Consider the following 14,669-nt stretch of genomic DNA (forward strand, 5'->3'; position numbering starts at 1 on the left):
GCTTGGTTGGGAAGGCTTCCACCCATCCAGAAAAAGTGTCAACAAATACCAACAGATATCTGTATCCATATGATCCTGGTTTGATTTCAGTAAAGTCAATCTCCCAGTGTGTTCCAGGACGATGTCCTCGTACCCGCACTCCCTGTCCCAGCCGGGTTTTTCCTGTATTAACTTGGGCGCAGGCTCGGCATTTGTTTACAACTTCCTGCAATATGCTGTCTCTGCCCAGCAAGTAAAAGTGGCTCTCTTCCCGATCCAATAAGGTTTTCATCTTGCGGGGACTGAGGTGGGTCAGCTTATGCAAGTAATTAAGCATCTCATGGGTATATGCCATGGGCATCACAGTCTTTCCTTGCCAGGTCCATTTGCCTGTGTCTGGGTTATAGGAGGCCCCCAGGTGGGTTAAAAGTTCCAGGTCTCTTTTATCATATTTGGGGGGTCCCGTGCCTTTTTTGTCCCTTGTTGTATGGGGAAGGCCGTTGTGGTGGTCTCTTGGGCCACTTGCCTAGCTGTTTCATCTGCCAAGCGATTTCCCCGGGCTTCTGGGTTATTCCCTTTCTGGTGACCTGGGCAGTGCATAATGCTTAATTTTTGAGGCAAGAATAGGGCCTTGAGTAGGGCTAGAATCTCAAGCTTGTTTTTGATTTCCTTGCCCTCAGAAGTTAGCAACCCTTGCCTTCGGTAGATTTCCCCATGGATGTGGGCGGTAGCAAAAGCGTACTGACTGTCAGTGTAGACGTTAAGCTTCTTACCTTCTGCCATCCTAAGAGCCTGTGTGAGGGCGATGAGTTCGGCTCGTTGGGCGGATGTCCCTGCTGGAAGGGCTTTAGCCCAGATTACCTCGGTCTCGGTGGTTACCGCTGCCCCAGCCTTTCGTTCTCCATCCTTTAGGAAACTGCTCCCGTCCGTGTACCAGGTGAAGTCGGCGTCTTTAAGGGGGCGGTCCAGCAGGTCCAGTCTGGTTCCATGCATTTCCGCAAGGATTTCGAGGCAATCGTGCTCTGCCTCCCCCTCTGGCAGAGGGAGCAAGGTTGCAGGGTTTAAGGCTACCACAGGTCCGAAATGGACTCGGTCAGTGTCCAGAAGCATGGCCTGGTAATGGGTCATGCGAGCATTGGAGAGCCAGCGGTCAGGGGGTTGCCTGACTAGAGCCTCCACCGCATGAGGGGCCAAAATAGTCAGTGGCTGTCCCAGAGTCAGTTTGCCCGCATCCTTGGTCAGGATTGCTATTGCAACTACCATTCTGAGGCAAGGGGGCCATCCGGAGGCCACCGGATCTAACTTCTTCGATAGGTATGCCACAGGGCATCGCCAGGGTCCTAGCTTCTGCGTTAGGACCCCCTTGGCGTAACCCTGCTTCTCATCGATAAACAGTTCAAATGGCTTGGTCAGGTCTGGGAGCCCCAATGCAGGGGCTGTCAACAGGGCCTGTTTTATTTTCTGATATGCCTCCTGTTGGTCCTTGCCCCAATCAAATAAAGTTCCTGGTTTAATAAGAGGGTACAAGGGGGCTGTTACCTCTGCAAACCCCGGGATCCAGAGGCGACAGAATCCTGCCATCCCTAGAAATTCCCTCAGTTGTCGAGGAGTCTGAGGCACGGGTATTTTCATGACTGTCTCCTTTCTGGCCTCTGTCAGCCATCTCTGTCCTTCCTTGATCAGGTACCCCAGGTAAGTGACCTGCTTCTGACAAATCCGAGCCTTTTTCGCTGAGGCCCTGTAGCCAAGGTCCCCCAGAGCCTGCAACAAGGCCTTGGTTCCCTCCCTGCATTCCTGTTCTGAAGTGGCCGCCAGCAGGAGGTCGTCTACATACTGAAGCAGTATCAGTGTTGGATGCTGGGTCCTAAAGTCAGCCAGATCTCTATGTAATGCTTCATCGAACAGGGTGGGGCTATTTTTGTACCCTTGTGGGAGCCTAGTCCAAGTTAACTGCCCCAATATCCCCAAGTCAGGGTCTTTCCATTCGAAGGCAAATATAGGCTGACTTTTAGGGTGAAGTCTCAGGCAGAAGAATGCATCTTTTAAATCCAATACCGTATACCAGTTGTAGGTCGGGGGGAGTCCGCTCAACAAATTGTAAGGGTTAGGCACCGTGGGGTGTATGTCCTCTTCCTGCTTGTTGACTTCCCTCAAGTCTTGGACTGGCCGGTAATCCCCCGTTCCAGGCTTTTTGACCGGCAATAAAGGAGTATTCCAGGGGGACTGGCAAGGTATCAGTATTCCCTGGTCCAAGAGTCTCCGTATGTGAGGTTTAATTCCTTCTCTGGCTTCATGAGACATGGGGTATTGTTTGATTGAGATGGGGGTGGCTGTAGCCTTTAAAGATATAACTAAGGGGGCCTGTTGTTTGGCCAGTCCTATGTCCCCAGTCTCTGCCCATGCCTGAGGGAATTCTGTCAGCCAAGAGGTCTCTGTTAAGGGGTCTGATACGGTGGGTGACTCGTGGAGCCGATATTCATCTTCCAAATTTAGGGTCAGCACGTGCAAGGGCTGCCCTTGGGGCCCAGTGATCTGCACCCCCGAGTTTTCAAAGTGTATCTGGGCTTTTAATTTTGTGAGCAAGTCTCTTCCTAATAGCGGGTATGGGCAGTCAGGTACATGAAGAAAAGAGTGACTCACCTTACCAGTGGCCAGATGAACTTTGCGATCAGTTGTCCATCGGTATCTTTTCCCGCCAGTAGCTCCTTGGACCCAAGCAGACTTGTCGCTTAGGGGTCCGGGGTTCTGGGTCAGTACAGAATGCTGAGCCCCGGTGTCCACCAGGAAGGTGACTGGCTGCCCCCCGACATTAAGGGTTATCCTGGGCTCACGGGGGGGGGGGCTCCTGACCCCGACCTCCCTAGTCATCCAAGGTTAAAAGGGAGGTTTGGGGTCTCGGATTTCGAGGTCCCCTGGGTCTCTTGGGGCAGTCTCGAATCCAATGACCTGTCTCCTTACAGTAGGCACATTGATCCTTATTCACTGGGGGGCCCCTTCTGTCTCCCCTCTGTCTATCCTGTCTCTGTCCTGAAACTACAGTGGCCAAAAGTTTGCTAAACTCTTTATTTCTCTTCCGGTCCCTAATATTTTCCCTCTCCTCAGCCTCCTTCCTCAGCCTTTCGTCTCTCTCCTCCGCTTCCTTCCTCAGCCTTTCATCTCTCTCTTCTGGTGTTTCTCTCTTGTTAAAAATTCTCTCTGCCTCCTTCAGTAGATCCTGGAGTGAACTTTCCTTCAGGTTATCTAATCGTTCCAATTTCCTCTTAATGTCTGGAGCTGACTGCCAAATAAAGGACATGGAAACATTTGTTTCTATCCCTGGATCCTCTGGATCATAAGGAGTATAAATGCGGTATGCTTCCTTAAGTCGTTCTAGAAAGGCGGAAGGAGTTTCTTCGGAACCCTGAATAACCTGCTTTACCTGAGCCAAATTGGTTGGCCGCCTTGCGGCTCTGTGGAGACCAGCTATGAGCAACTGGCGATAGAGAATTAGGTGATTCCTACCTTCGTCCGTAGTGAAATCCCAATCCGGACGCTCTAGGGGAAATGCTGCATCAATCTCATTAGGGAGCAGAGTGGGGCGGCCGTTTGCCCCCCTAACGTTTTTCCGCGCTTCTAGGAGGACTCTCTGTTTTTCCTCCGTAGTTAGAAGCGCTTGCAGGAGTTGCTGGCAATCATCCCAGGTAGGCTGGTGGGTGACTAGAATGGATTCAATCAAAGAGGTCAACAAGGAGGGATCCTTAGAAAAGGGGGGTTATTATTTTTCCAGTTGTACAGATCTGAAGCTGAAAACGGCCAATACTGGGTCTGGCCGTTAGCGCCTGCTCTAAGTGGAAAAGCCTGGGAAGTGCTTGAATCAGCAGGGTGCTGTTCCCTCCTTCCTCTTAGTCTGGCCGCCATTGGGGAGGGCTCCGGCAGTTTTCCAGCTTCTCCATCCCCCGTGGATTCCGCCTCGCCAGGGTCCTGGGGTGACGGTCCCTGATATGGAGGTGGCTCCTCCGTGAGCAGGTCCATCAGGAGGTCGTCTCCTGGAGGCAAGACCCGTGGGGCTGGCTTTGTCTCAGACTCTGGTGGTTTCTTTTTCTGTGAGGATTTTGTTAGTACAGGGTAGAGGGAGGTGCAGGAGGGAGGCCCGGCCGGGGTGGGGAGGATAGGTGGGGGCAGGGTAGGTGCAGAAGCGAAAATGGGGCTTTTAGGAGAAACAAATGGCTTGACCCAGGAGGGGGGGTCATAAGCTAGGGCTTCCCAAGTGACAATGTAGGCAGTCTGATCAGGATGCCCGTGAGGGCCTGGATCCTTCACTTTGGCTTTAACCTGTAAGATAACGTTAAGGTCAAAAGTCCCGTCTCGCGGCCATCCAACGTTGAAGGCGGGCCATTCCGATGTACAGAATGTAACCCATCGCTTCTTGCGGACGTCCATGGACTGATTTTTCACGGTGGCTTGGACGTCCCGCCAGTGCTGCAAAGTCAAACTCAAAGGGGTGGTAATGGACTGTCCCATGGTTTCAAACACAGTTATAGACAGGACGAAACTAACGAACAAGAGACCGACAGCGAGACTGCACAATCGCACAGTGCGGCTTCGGCGGAAAGCCCGAAGCAGTTGCTCAGATGGAGACAGCCAGAGTCCGGATCTCTCGTCTCCCAGAAGAATCACATACCCTTCAGGCAGCGGGGGTGCCCCGAACAGCCCTATTTTGGTAGGATTCACAGAATACGGACGGGCCACAAATTTGGCCCCAGACACCTCTGGGACGTCTCCCAGAGTTGCAGCCGGGAGTACAAGCTCATCAGCTACTCCGTGAATCTGCCAGATACTGATTCTAGCTAGCTAACTAGTACAGATACAGATATGGTCGCATGCGCATACACAGAAACACAGAAGCACAGATATTCACAGAGAACGATCGCTGGCCAGCTTACCTCCCGATGTGGTGGGTCGGTGATCTCCGGGCAGGGGTCTCCACTTCCCGGCCCATGCACCAAAATGAAAGACCCCCAAGGTGGGCTGCCTTTCAGTCTGGGGAGACCCTCCCCAAGAATCAGTGAGGCCACACGTGCGGATGCAATCAGCAAGAGGGTTTATTCGGGTACACAGGTACCTGGGGCGTAGTCACTCGGGGGACTAGCGCACCTTCAAGTTGTGACAGTGGATTTTTTATAGGGTAGGGAAGCAAAAGCGCAGGAACAGAAGCGAGATGCATAGTTACAGGGTTCTGATTGGGCAATTCAAATAAGGCTCGGGTTCAAACTGAGTACAATTTCGCGGTTTCCAAGAAATCAGATATACATGCTGCCCTGGCCTATCTAGGGTGCAATTCTTCTTTTGGACCCCAAGTCCCCTGCTGGCAGTCCAGATGGTTGACCAGAGATATCTTGCCTTGCTTAGCGCCCCTGCCCCTAAGCTGGCCAAAGCCCTTATCTCTAAATTAAACTCCCCTGTCTTAGCTTTTAGTTATACTACTCAAACTTTAAGCCTTGTAGAATAGCGTTATTGCTGCTGCTAAATTAATGCTGTTAAGTAGGGGTCTTACAAAACGACTCTTGGATGAACCCAACCTGCACAGTGCTACATCCCTGTCTTCAACGCCAACAACCACCCTGCCCCCCGGCCCCTTACCCTAATCCTATCCCCCTCCACCGCCGCTATGCTGAAAAAAAAAAAGGCTGAAGGGGATACTAAAAATGATCAAGCTAAGATGAAGGAGCAGCCTCAGAGAAGATCTGCAAGGTTGCCTGCTAAACCTGCTCCTCCAAAGCCAGAGTCTAAGCCTAAAAAGGACACTGGCCAGCAAAGAAGGGAGAGAAGGTACCCAAGGAGAAGAGGGAGAAGGCCAGTGCTGGTAAGAATGAGAATAATCCTGCAAAGAATGAAGACACCAAGACAGACCAGGCACAAAAGGCTGAATGTGCTGAAGACACCAAGTGAAATGTGTGCACTTTTGATAACCATGCATTTCTGGTAACTGTACAGTTTGAAATACTATTTTTTTTATCAAGTTTCATAAAAATACAGAATTTTGCTTTTCTTTTTTTTAGCTATGGTGTTAGCACACAGAACACTTAATCATTTTGGGGGGAAGGAACATGTGTCACTAACAATGTCTCCCAAACTGGATTGATGATAGAAAACATCTTTCCCTGATAATTTTGTATGACTCCTCTTGGCTCCTGGGAGAGATGTCCTGTTGTTGATATACGTGACCACTATGGCACAACATGTCTTGTGTGGGAAAACTAAATTCATTTTTATATCTTCATCCTCCTGTACCATCAACGTAGACTTAAATCCCTTAATACTAGAGACCTGTTGGAACCTGACTCTCAAAATTGGTTTTGCCAATCTATTGGGCAATATGGATTTTGCAGTGATATCACTGAGTATCCTCAAAAGAGCAGCGGCTACTTTTATAAAAGATTGTGGATCTTCAGATTGATAACTCTGATGTTTTCATTTCATTTTCTTAAAGTCAGGGTAGGCTTGTGAAAAGTTGTGAAACAACTTCCTCAACATGAAATGTCAGCCCTCACTCTGAGCTCCTCCCCCTTTCAGAGCATCAAATGAAGACTCATCGGGGTTTTATAGTGGCTGTCTGACTTTGGTAGTCGGTACAAGAAGGGAGTTTTGAAATTCTTGTGTACTGTTAAGGATTGTCTGCCTATGTTCTCCCTGGAAACCCATGATTGTTAGTGGAAAGTATCTTTAATAAAGCTGGATACAGCTTGACTTGGAAAAAAAAAACTAACTCTGGGTCAACAAATGAAAAGAGAGGAATCCTGTCTCATACTTGACTAAGTGTTCCTTGAATGTTGCCAGCATGGAGAAACATCAGATAACAGTAAAAAGAGAAAAAGAAAATTTTAACTTTCAGTACATGAGAGGAATTTGGAATATTTTTTGGGGGGTTTTTTTTTCTTTTTTCTTTTCTTTTTTTTTTTTTTTTTTGGTTTTTCGAGACAGGGTTTCTCTGTGGCTTTGGAGCCTGTCCTGGAACTAGCTCTGTAGACCAGGCTGGTCTCGAACTCACAGAGATCCACCTGCCTCTTCCTCCCAAGTGCTGGGATTAAAGGCGTGCGCCACCATCACCCGGCTGGAATATCTTGAGAAGATAACTTTCATAAAGGTTACTTTTAAATTCAGCATTCCACAAATGATTTATACATATTTGTCAAATATTGTTTTAGGAAATAAAACTTTAAGGAACACTGGGATACCCAGAGATATCTTTAGCTAATACATTGTTTGTGTTCATATATCTAAGACTGTCTTTGTGTGAGAAGCACTTTTGTCTTAGACAAAATGCATTTGGTAATCTGGTAATATGTGAGAAATATCATGCTATGGGGCAGAAGAAAACCCAAAATTAAGGGACTATTCTATTGTCACTAATTTCATAATTATTTGGTTTTATTTTGGCTCTTTCAAACTTTTCTGAAGGTATAAATATTATCTCAACATTTAGAAGATAAATATATATCTATGTGTGTATATATATATATATATACATACACACACACACACACACACACACACACACACACACACATATATATATATATATATATATATATATATATATATATATATATATAAACTTTTGTCATGATATTAACGGTCATACAGAGGACTGACTAATTCCATAAAATGCTTCATCTAACTTCCTGTACATGATTTCAAGTTTGAGTCTCTATGCAATAACTAGGAAATAAATTATTGTACTTTGGATATACTTATGGCCCTTTAACTTCTTAGAGCTTTGCTGCATATGACATTTAGAATGTTTAAGTTTTCTGCAGTGAACCATGACAGTGACCAACAGCAAATGACCTTTGATGTCAATTAAAGGAGAATGGGGTCCAACAACAATGATTCCACCTGGACAGTGGTAACGTAACTAAGCTAGCAAACACCACCCAAAGATTGGCCTTGGACTACTAATTGCTCAGGACAGTTTCAAGGTGGCTAGCTGAGATGGTCCAGCCTCACTCTAGCCAGGACTTGAGATAAGCCCTGTATTTTCCCATTACACAGAGACTGTACAAAAAATGATATAGCCAACTCTCCCAGGACTTGATAATTATCCCATTTTTTTCAGGGTCCCCTAAAGACGCTGTTACCCAGACAACAACAGAAAGTAATATTAAGAACATGACACCGCCATTCCCAAGAGCTGGAGTGGGTGGGTTTTGGTCATTCAATGGGTTTTGGATATTTTCCATCTTTGGTGGTGGTGGGGTTGGTCATAGTTGTTATTGGTAATGGTCAGACAAAAACTGAACAAAGGAGATAAGATTCAGGAATCTTGTTCTGAATAGAAAAATGGGAGATACAGAAATGATAGGATATAGATTCTTTAATCTACTTTCCAGCCAAAAAAGCAACTACTAGTCAAATATTTTGCAGTGTTATCAATTTTTACATATTGATACAAATTTAAGGTTATTTTTGTTAGGTCCTACTGTACATATGTTTCTACTCTTTTTCAAGGTAGTATACCTATTTAGCTCATTTAACAATGCAATGTAAATTTATTATCCTTGAAAAGTATTATTACAAACTATTTAGAATAATAAAGAAATGCAGGTTAATTGTTATTCACCTATTATAATCAAACTTGTAATCATTTTAGGTATTTTTCAAGGTCAAACAGATATACATATTTTAGATAGGTGGTCTTTAAATACTTTGGATATCTGCATATATAGCATTTAAAATATTTTAATATCAAAAGGTTTTTTAATGACAATGAGACATATATGCTCCTGGTAGCATCAATCCACTTCAAAGAAGATGATGGACATTGTAGAAACTCCATATGGAGCTTACTTTCTTATGGCAAAAGCTAGTTGTGTGGGCAAAGAAACTATCCATGCCTCAACTGCTGATAATATACTGTACAAACTGGACCAGCAAGATACAAGAAAGGTGACTGGTAAACTTTGACAAGACAAGGTAGGACAGTCCTTAAAAATTCCCTGCTTCACAGAAAAGTCTGTCAGATACGCTAGGCCTATAGGCCAGAATTGGATGCCCCAACATGACAGAGGCACTCTGGGTGACTGTCCAGACAACCTGATGTCCCTATCATTAGGCAACATTTTATTCTTCTGGCATCCTTGGTGGAGTTAAAGACTAAATAGTTAAACATAGTTTTCCTTAGTTATGATAGAAAGCAAGTTAAGTATAAAATTTTAGGCTCACCAAGGTAAGATAAACAACAGAGCATTTTCTCTAATTTTGCCAAATACAAATAGACTAGATATTGTAACTGCAATTCTTACTTCATAACTGATTTTTTACTCTATATAATTTTACTATGTTAAAGTCAAAACCTTCCTTTTTAATTGGGCAAAATGGGTAAATACTGTGGAGTAGTCATTCTGTAATAATCCTTCTGCACACTGCTGAACAGGACAAAGTTAGGCAGGAAAGTCAAGCTGAGAATAATAGAATGAGGAAGGGTGGACACAGAGGAGTCACCAGCCAGATACAGAGGAAGCAGAAGGTGAACATGCCATGCTAAAAATGTTACCACCATGTGGCAAAGCATAAATAAGGAATACGAGTTGACTTAAAATTTAAAAGATAGTTAGTAATAAGCTTGAGCTATTGGCTGAGAAGTTATAATTTATATCAACACTCTAAGTTATTATTTGGGAAGAGGTAGTCAGGAAAGGAAAAGTCTGCCTAAAATATCACACCTGCTAGATAAACAGAAAATGAGAAAAAGTTATATCTCACCTGATTTCTATGTCAAACACTGAGAAAATCAATTTACACAGAGAAGAGATCTACTTTGGCTCATAGGTTAGAAGTTCAAATCTCTGTCCATCTAGAATATCTAATGAACATGACTACAAGCTTAACTATTAAAGATGATTATCTATTAACCTATTTCTTAATTATACATTGCATTTTTAATGAGCTTTACAAATGCAATACCTTAATCAAGATCAGAAATAATATACACAGTATAGCAAAATTGACCTTACATTTGTATCAATAAAGCAAGATCCATACCAATGCAAAGTATAAATCTCTATAGCATATCCCCCTATAAATGTAAACAAACATTGATAAACAATATTTGGGAATTAGGGCATAATTCTCTCCAAACTACTTCCTGTTGATTATTGGGTGAAGTATTTTTGGGGGTGTTTGCGGACACCTTTTAGGGGTCTTGGTCCATCAAACTACAGTAGCCTGGAAGTATTCTACAGGTTCTCATCCTCTGTGGAAACAAAAGAAGAACCTCTTTTCCAAAGTAGCATATCCTTAAGCCCAAATTCTGACATCAAGATATCTTTAAAATATATATATGCTGGTTTAGCTTAGCAGTCTATACAATGAAATGTCTCTTGCTATGTAGCTCTCTAACAGACAAAAAATTCAAAGAAAACAAAATAATATACAAAATCAAGACTCTCTGTGTATATTCCATCTTTACATGTCTTATAATTTTTAATCTGTTACTTTTTCTACAAGTTTAATATTTATTTAATTATCTTTATTTCTTTAATCTATTGCTGTCTATACTCTTTTATATTACATTTGCTGTCTCTTTACTCTTTTTCTTTTCTCTTCCAAGCCTACGTACATTTTTAAAATACACTGTGTCTCATTTAGAGGTGTTTTATGTCTGAATCTGTCGTATTGTATATCTGAAATCACTTTCTATCCAACAAGACTTTTTAAAATGCTAAGCAGCTTGGTCTCAGTGGCCCTGGGTGCTGACTCTGCCTCTCTCAGGCTTTAAATATGGTGGCGGTAGTTTACCACAGATTCTAGGACAGCCAGGTGGGAGCCATTCTTACCACCTCAACTCTGGATAGCACCGTGCAGCATATAAACCCTTTTATCTGAGTAAATGTTAAATCTGCCTTGCAATGCACTGCGCAGCCTGGATATATCTCTGTGTATGGCAGCGAGAATCTACCATGCTTTCCTGCCTGTGCACTCCTAGCAGACTCAATCCCGCTGACTGCCCAGGTGGGGAGTGCCGAGCTGAGCATGGTCTCAGCTGTTTTCCTCCTGACCCCAAGTGGGCACATAAGCATCCGGACCCAAAGTAGGCGGTGGGCATCAACCCCCCCAAAAGAACCAGAGTTTGTGCTGGAGCACGGAGCAGGAAACCATTGGTTCAAAACACTACTTTTGTTTTTCTTTTACTGCTGAATCAGGAAGACCTTTCTTTTTTCCTTTTATTTATTTTTTCTTTTTTGGATTTTCGAGACAGGGTTTCTCCTAGCTTTTGGTTCCTGTCCGGGAACTAGCTTTTGTAGACCAGGCTGGCCTCGAACTCCCAGAGATCCGCCTGCCTCTGCCTCCCGAGTGCTGGGATTAAAGGCCTGCGCCATCACCGCCCGGCCGCCCAGGTAGGACGACCTTTCTTAAAAGCGCTGCAGCTTGCAGCCAGTAAGCAGAGCCCATCTGGAAAAGAAAATGCAGCTAAACTTTGTTTTGTGGGGCTTTTTTTTTTGTTTTATTTTGTTTTGTTTTGTTTTTTAGTGTCCAGAATTTCTTTCCAAGCTTTCTTAGGTTTTATGTGGATTTATTCAATCATGTTAGAAGTTAATTTGTAGTAAGAAGCTGCTCGTTTGTTTTCCTGGCAACACAAGACTCCAGAAATAATCACACAGAAAGTATATTATTTAAATACTGCTTGGTCCATTATCTCTAGCTTCTTATTGGCTAACTCTTACATATGAATTTAACCCATCTCCATTAATCTGTGTATTGCCACATGCCAGTGGCTTACTGGCAATGTTTCAGCACATCTGTCTCTGGCGGCAGCTCCATGACTTCTCCCCTGACTCTGCCTTCCTTCTCCCAGCATTCCGTTCAGTTTTCCCTGCCTAGCTCTGTTCTATCCTATCAAGGCAAGCCAGTTTCTTTATTAACCAGTGGTATTCATAGCATACAAAGGGGAATCCCACATCAAAAGATAGTAGGTTCATTGAAAGAAAACAGGCACAAATTTGACCCCAGAAGAACTTTACAGGAATTATAGACCTTAAACTTATTAGCAGCCACGACAGGGGACTAAGGAGAGATGGATCCTTCAGATCCAAAGAAGAGCTTCATTAAAAGAGCTAACCATCACACACAGTGTGGCTGTGGTCCTAAATGGAAACAATCTTTAGCTCCCTTCAGTACTAGGAGGGGAGCAGGGGCACAGGGGCTTTCTTGAGGTGAGGAAAAGTCCCATGCCATGAGGCCTAGTTTACATACTAGAAGTCAGGGGTGCACTGACGAGGACTAGCTACAACTCAAGGCCACCATAGATGTGGGCAGTACCAGATGGGGACCAGGCCTAAAATGGCAAGGATGAGGAAGAGAACCCATTCATTGTAAGAGCTGAGGGAAGTCATAAGCATGAGTCAGTCATAAGCATCAGCTCTCTGCAGAGAGCAACAGAGGGGTATGGCCTGATACCTAGCACTGGCAGACACAGCAGCAGCTAGAAGATCTCTAACTTAATAAATCTCTCTTTCTTCTTGACTTTGTCTAGCCTGTAAGAACAGAGTTACAGGCTGTACCTATCTTAAAGTGTGCTGGAGTAGTAGATGGGCCAACACTTCTCTGATACTCAGAATTATACCTGCTGTGTTATTAAATTTCACTGTATGTTTGCTACTATGATAATTATATGATGATGACTGTAAAATCAAACATGCCTCTGAAGAATGCACAGCACTTCATAGGAACCTTATAAACAATGGCTATTCAGTTCCAATGCAGTTTGACAATCTGTTTTAAAAAGATACATTGTGTGGAACTCTGCCTGTAAAATAAACACAGCCATGAATCAAAGTGTGTCGTAAATGAAATCTCTTTCACAGGCCTTAAGCAATGTCCTCAACTTCTAATCAGCTTTCTCCAGGTGTGCAGCATTAACCCTTCATGTCTCGAAAGTTCCTCAAAGCAGAGAAATGCTTCGCAAGAAGAGATGCAGAACTCCCAATGAGAATGTAATAATCTGAGCAATCCATGTTCAACTCCTCTGGTCATTAGGGCCAAGGTGCACTGAGCTGCTGAAAACTGATGAGTCTCTTGAAGAAGGGGTAATTTACAATGCCCCTGTGGCCAGGCAGAGTTTGTACAGCTTTCGGCAGCCCCTAATTATCTTCTGGAAGTAGTTTGAGCACTGAGATAACTGGACTTATTGAACACTCAAAGAGGTGAGGGCACTAATTGCCCCCACAGGGCATTTTGACTTTTGGTTGGTCAGTCTGCATTATATGCCAGGCCTCACTCTGGGGTTCATCAGGATGCCCTGCTGATCCAAAAATCTATCCCTGGTATTAAAGGCACGGGTCAATGAGGGATTGAAAGACTACGAGTTGGCAATTTTAGCTTCCAGAGAAAATGAGTTGATGCCCTTCACTCAGCCCATTGCATAAGCATCCTGCAAGACTCTTATAACTGGCACCGTAAAAACTCTGACTCCCAGCTATTATCACATAGAGAGAACAGCAACATGTTTGAAACAGAGAACCTGTAACCAAGGGTCCTCAAGCCTTTGGGTGCCCATTGTTTGTTTCCACCTGGCCATGGACAACTTGTACATGTCTTTGTGCCTCTATCATTCTTTATTAACACAGGTCTATCAAAAGCAACTTGTTCCAAAGTTCTTCAAAAGTCTTCTTGATTGTATTAAATTCTACGTATGTGATAGATTCTGTTATTGTATGTACAATCAAGAACAAAATCATGAAATTTTGTTGCTGAGTCATCTACTTGTTTATCCCATACGTGACTAAACTTTTAGCTCTAAGCCATCCATTCAGAAAGTCTCTAGCTACGTGTGGCTGCCAAGCATGTGAAGTGAGACTACTTGTTCTTATGATGGGCTGTCATTTTAAACCACAAACAGGCTTACAAAATTTAACATGATAAATTAAAAACTATAATGTAACTCAATAATTTACATTGATTACATGTTGGACAAATATATTAATTCCCTTGTTTATCTTTGTTTCTTTGCTTGGTCTCGGAGTCAGTGTGTCATGTATCCCTGACTGGGCTCAAACTAATTATATAGCTGAGTTTAGCCTTGAACTATCCTGAATTTTAGGTCCTAAATGCTAACGTAGTTGTGTTACCACTACCTGACTGCATTATCTTTTTAAAGTAGATAATAGAAATTTTATGATTACATATCTGTTTGGTGTGATGTTCCTATAAGATCCTTGTCACCCACATGGCAGCTCACAACTGTTTGTAACTTCAGTCCCAGGAGATGAACATCCTTTTCTGGTCTCCTCCAGCAAAGCCATACATGCTGGCAAAACACCCACAGAAATGAAAATTTTTAGAAAGGAAAAGAAAAAAGAAATATATTTACACATAAATTTATAGTCTCCACTTTTTAGGCATTTTTTAGTAAATTAATTAATTAATGTTGAACATTTTATCTGTTCTAAGATACTTGCTAAAATAGTATCAACCTGCCCTTGTACACAGGAATCTGAGGTCCAGAGAAGTCAAAGGAATTACCTAAAGCTTTTCACATAAACATACTAAGTGTGTATGGGATCGGGCCAGCAGACTGAGCTTTGAACTTCTACCTCTGACCCCTCTTCTGTGTCATTTGTAGGTCTTGAGACGTGCATTTAATATCTGGAAAAGAAAAGCAGATGTCAACTGGGTAGCAGTGACTCATGCCTTTAATCTGAGCACTTGGGAGG

General features: G+C 43.6%; 1 pseudogene; it reads left to right on the forward strand.

The window, feature by feature from the left end:
• The first annotated feature begins 5,626 nt into the window (after nucleotides 1–5,626).
• LOC142849080 (non-histone chromosomal protein HMG-17 pseudogene) lies at nucleotides 5,627–5,907 on the forward strand (annotated as a pseudogene).
• The last annotated feature ends 8,762 nt before the right edge of the window (nucleotides 5,908–14,669 follow it).

The sequence above is a fragment of the Microtus pennsylvanicus genome, chromosome 4 (genome assembly GCF_037038515.1).
Source record: "Microtus pennsylvanicus isolate mMicPen1 chromosome 4, mMicPen1.hap1, whole genome shotgun sequence".
In the NCBI taxonomy this organism is placed as follows: domain Eukaryota; kingdom Metazoa; phylum Chordata; class Mammalia; order Rodentia; family Cricetidae; genus Microtus; species Microtus pennsylvanicus.